Below are 5,244 nucleotides of genomic sequence, written 5' to 3'. Positions count from 1 at the left end.
GCCACTGCCTCTAGTTTATCTGTATGTATTTTCTTGAGAAAGCAGCATATCGTTAAGGCACCATTTAAAAATATAGGCGCATGGTCCGACTATGATATTGCGCCAACCTTTGAGGTGGTAAATCTTGATAAAGAGTGCGCTCGGGTCATAAGCATATCGATTCTAGAGTACGAGGAGTGGGGTTTTGAAAAAAAAGTGAAATCTTGCTCTTTCGGATGTTGAACACTCCAGATATCATACAGAGAGCTTTTTAGCAATAGATCTTTAAATAGAGAGGACACTTGTTATCTGGGAGTCTAACTTAACACCCATGGATAATCTTTTGTCTGTTTTAACTTCTAGCACACAGTTAAAATCGCCGCCTAGAATTGGTATACCTTTAGACAGCTCTTCTATTCTAACAGTTGTGAAAAAAAATGAATTGGTGAATAATTTGGACTATATATGTTGACCAGTGTATATATGGTGTCGTTTATTTTGCATATAACTATTTGAAATCTACCATTGGCGTCCTTTTACTCAAAAATTAATTCGAATTTTATCCTATCTGACACAAAAATAGCTACTCCTCTTTTTTTCCTTACCCCCTCCAGATTTGCCTGGTATACCAATGGATATTTAGAAAACTTCCAGAGATCTTTTGCAGATTTGATCCAGTGGGTTTCTCGTACAAATGCTAGATCAATATGCAGTTTGAAACAAGTATGCTCTTTTTTGGGGAGTATTAAGGCCTTGAGCATTTGTTTCTATCACCTTAAGTGACATCAGTAATTCCTTTTCCCCATGGGAATCGTACTACCATTCCCACCTCATAACTAATTGGTCTGCCATGAACATTTATCCAACTAAATAATTTAACATACCCCATTCTCGCTCTAATACATATAAAGTTCGGCACTACAAATTTAAGCATACCCTCTTTACTTTTATAAACCCAACATTCGTATCTAATCGGGACATCGGCCCAGATATGCCCTGATTCCATCTCAAGGAACATACGTATAGGTCCGTCCAAAAAGAGAGGCAGAATAACAAAGGAAGGGAAAAAAAAAAATGGAAAGAGAATAATATCAACAAAATCTCCCAGATAATACGAATGGATAGAGTCTGCTCGTTTTCGGATTTACAGGAACATTTTAATATCCCCCAGGATGAATGGTTTAACTATAGCAGAATACAATTTTTTTTAGAAAAATCGAAAATAGGATCTTTTAGGGATGTGGAGGAATTTTTATCCAAATACCATTCAAAGAGCTTACCGTCTAGATGGTCTAAGGTTATATCTAGCCATGAAGATTACGAAAAACCAAACGCCCTGATAAAATGGGAAAGTGATGTTGGGAAATCTTTCTCACTAGAGGAGTGGGGGAGAGTTAACACCGAATTTAAAAAAATTACACATAATCTTAATTTACAAGAAACTTTCTTTAAAGTAATCCATCGCTGGTACCTTACCCCCTCCAGAATCTCAAAGTTCAACCGACATATGCCCAGTTGTTGCAGGAGATGTGCTAAGGCAGAAGGTACTATGTACCACATCTGGTGGGAATGTTCCGGATTGTTGCAAATAAAAAATTCAATCTCCCAATCGTTCTTATTTCATTTGGATCTACCTTGCTGTTCATGGGAACAAAAATGTTTTCTAGTACATGTATTTATGGCTTCAAAATTAACCATTGCTAGACAATGGAAATCCCCTATTAACATCAATTGGACAGATATTAAAATCCAAATTAATAATCAAAGAGATAAAAAACATTCACAATATACTGAAATTCGGTTGATTTGGAAAGCTTTCTCGACAGATTAGAGGCAATCTGGAAATACTAAACTATTAGCTTTTATTTTTACTCTGACTTTTTAGGGCCTTTGAGCAATCGGAGTATGTATAGATTAAAAACAACGTTATATACTAGGTCCCCAGGGAATCCAGCCTGTACACACACACACACATGCATTTGGTCTCTTATGTTTTTGTTTTGTTTTTTTACATAACTGTACGAATGTGGTATAGAACTTTTGTCTTTTTTACTTGTTTTCTTTTATATACATTTATATATTTGGAAAATAAAAAGAGTAAAAAAAAAAAAGATAACCTAAAATGATGAGTTGGGTAGTCCTAGGTTATATCACCACAGCAGTACCTAAAGCATATCCGTTAAATCTCAGACAAGTCCCTTTTGTCCTTGGTCCTATCCCCTACCAGCATCTTGACTACCTAATTAAAGCCAAACTAATTATAGCCTGAGTTTCCAGAGTTTCTCCTAAAAAGCCCCTTTAGGCTTTTGGTAACTTTCTATTGTAACCATGAATAGAACCTAAATTTTTTAAGGTACCTAAATACGTCAGCCTACATCCTTAACTGTATGCATTTTCTAACTACTTTAAGGCAAACAAAATGCAATGATTGCTTTTGGGGGTTATACAGCATGCACTTGCATATACAAACACAAGCGGGACAATAACAATGAGACCACCAAGTTGCATAGCAGGGTAAAACCACTGAAGCCAAAATAATTTTGCCCTATGTTATCCCTGTACTTGATCTTACTTTTCTATATGTACCTTTATATATATATATATATATATATATATATATATATATATATATATATATATATATATGCGAAAATGCCAGTAGTATTGATTTAAAAAAATATTCTTCAATCTTCAAATAATCATGTGGCTGTAAGGGATACTTAAAAACCTCATAATATAACTAAATTAACAGATTGCAACATGTAAATAAAACCACAAGACATAGAAATTGGATGAAACAGGCCGTGGTCTTTTATTTAGTTTACAAATAACAACAAGTACAAAACCAACCAAGCAAAAGAATAACCATATATAAAAACACTCATATGGCCTAAACCACAGGGTAACCAAAGTATTACCATAATCTGCCCTGTAAGCCAGAAGGCCAAATTTATCCTTACCAGTTCAGCCCCTTACGGGCAGCAACTGTCCCCTCAATAAAAGACAATAATTGCTAAAAATGATTATCATTATTTTTTATTTATTCTCAAACTAGGGTGGGTGGCAGGCGCTTCTTCATTAAATCTTAAATGATGCTGCCACGGCTCTCCTCCCATCCTGCTGCTCAACAGACTCAACAGTCAGTGCAGACAAGTAGCAGTTCACCTTGTGCAGTGACAATTTGCCTGAAAATCTCTATATTTATAGACCCTATTCCCAGCAATAGCCATGCACGAGTGTGTCACGCACGAGTGTGTCACGCAATTATCACCAGCACAAAAGCACGGTAATTACATAGCACGAGGGCAACCAAATTAATATATATACATTTTTTTATTTACTTTTTTAAATTCACCTAAAGACCTTCCCTATACCTAACGTAGCTGACCTTTTAATGACGACCATCCTCTGTCATGGTTTCACAGCCACACTTGAGACTTCTGTAGTGCTGTGAGCTCTCTACCTTTTGTAGCTGTGGGTGTTTATTTGAAGTTCCACCTTGCTCTGGCCTATATAAGCCTGCAGCCTGCAGGATTCCTTTGCCGTTGTGTTTTGTTCTGGCTACCAAGTGCGTTCCCATGTTCCTGATTTTCCTGTGTATAACCTGGCTTTGTGTGACTACCCTACCAGCTTCTGATTCCTGGCTATTGTACCCTGACACCACTGATATCTGTATTCCTGACCCGTCTTTGTTCCTGATCCCAGCTTGTCTTATGGTATACACTCCTGACTTATGATTTGGCTTTGTTCGCTTGGTTTTTACAATAAAAGGTGTTTTGCACTATATGTTTTGTGTCCGTCAGTTTCCTGGTCCCTAACATCCCCACATCCACATGATTCCCTGTACTAAAGGTACAGGGGCTTGTCATGTAGCTGTAAGGCATATTTAATAACCTTATAACATAACCAAATGAACGGACTGCAACATTTCAATAAAAACACATAGAAATGGGATGAAATAGGCCGTGGTCTTTTATTTAGTTTACAAATAACAATAATGAGTACAAAACCAACCAAGGGAAAGAATAACCATATATATATATATATATATATATATATATATATATATAAAAAAAACACTTGACGTGAACCACAGAGTACACCAAATTATTACCATAAGCCATCCACCCTGTAAGCCAGAAGGCCAAACGTATCCTTACCAGTTCATTCACCCGCCACAGATGGTTCACCCTGCAACCATTTGTGGACCATCCCACCAAACCACGGCCTATTTAACCATACCCTGCAGATCCACTTTGAAAATAACACAACCTAATTCTGACAAATGAACATCCACCTTCCGGGTCCATATGTGTAATCTGAAACCACCTTTCATTTTCATGAATTTTTCCATGGCCCTGTTTAATTTACACCGTACTCTTTCAAGAGCTTTAAAATCAGGCCCTATATTTTGGTTTCTCTTCAGACCGAATAAATCTTTTGCTTTTTACTAAAGATTTCCGTGGGGAGGAACAACCATGAGTTTTAATAAATTTTTTGATGCCTGGCGTTTGCTGGGCTTCTTTGCTGTTGTTAACGATAGATCAAGAGATTGCTTGCTTTGGTTGCAAGCTTCGTAAAAAAAATAAAAATCAGGCCCTTTAAACCAAATGAGATGTTGTATAATGTCTGACCAGATTACTCATTGCTAAAGTATCCTTTGACATACTGTATGTTCTTTAAAGATTCTACATATATCATTAACCCCACAATGTAAAATGATAACGTCAGGGTAATACTCTTCAACACATCTTGTACTTGAAGAATACATAAAACCATAATACCCAACATATCGTAATCTTATCTGAGTCAAATCCTAGATTTGTACAGTAGCTTCTTTCAACCTCTCTTCTTTGTGCTTAGAACACAAAAGAATGCCCCGTAAACCAAATTACACAAATTATACAAGAAAGTATAGTTAGAACCCATAACAAATTTGGCCTAAAATAAATCTTAAAACGATCGGATTCCCACCTACCCAACCAATTAATTATTGAAGTTTTTAAGCCTAATATTAAATGATTCTGCCACCTTTACTGGACAAATTTAAGAATCATTAACCGTACCCAATACTACCCAACAACCACTGCTTCTTTTATCCGTTTTAGAACATCGTATAAAAAGCCATAATTTCTCATTGCAAATAACATCCTCAACCTGTAAATCTAAGCCCCCATTCTTGTTTGTGTCTACCAGCTAACTCAGGGGTGTCCAAGTTTTTTCTGCAGTGGGCCACTTCATCAGAATTGTATACGTGCGCGGGCC

At 36.5% G+C, this 5,244-nt stretch overlaps 1 non-coding gene across 1 annotated transcript; it reads left to right on the top strand.

Moving 5' to 3' along the window:
- Positions 1–4,385: 4,385 nt before the first annotated feature.
- Positions 4,386–4,500, top strand: LOC149286665 (U5 spliceosomal RNA). The gene has a single exon (XR_016277574.1). It is a non-coding gene; the product is annotated as a U5 spliceosomal RNA (small nuclear RNA).
- The last annotated feature ends 744 nt before the right edge of the window (positions 4,501–5,244 follow it).

Source organism: Sceloporus occidentalis, unplaced genomic scaffold (genome assembly GCF_023333645.1).
Source record: "Sceloporus occidentalis isolate IW3139 unplaced genomic scaffold, rSceOcc1.0.p SCAF_67, whole genome shotgun sequence".
Taxonomy (NCBI): Eukaryota; Metazoa; Chordata; class Lepidosauria; order Squamata; family Phrynosomatidae; genus Sceloporus; species Sceloporus occidentalis.
The sequence above is the reverse complement of the archived record's forward strand: the minus strand, read 5'-3'. Positions and strand labels throughout refer to the sequence as shown.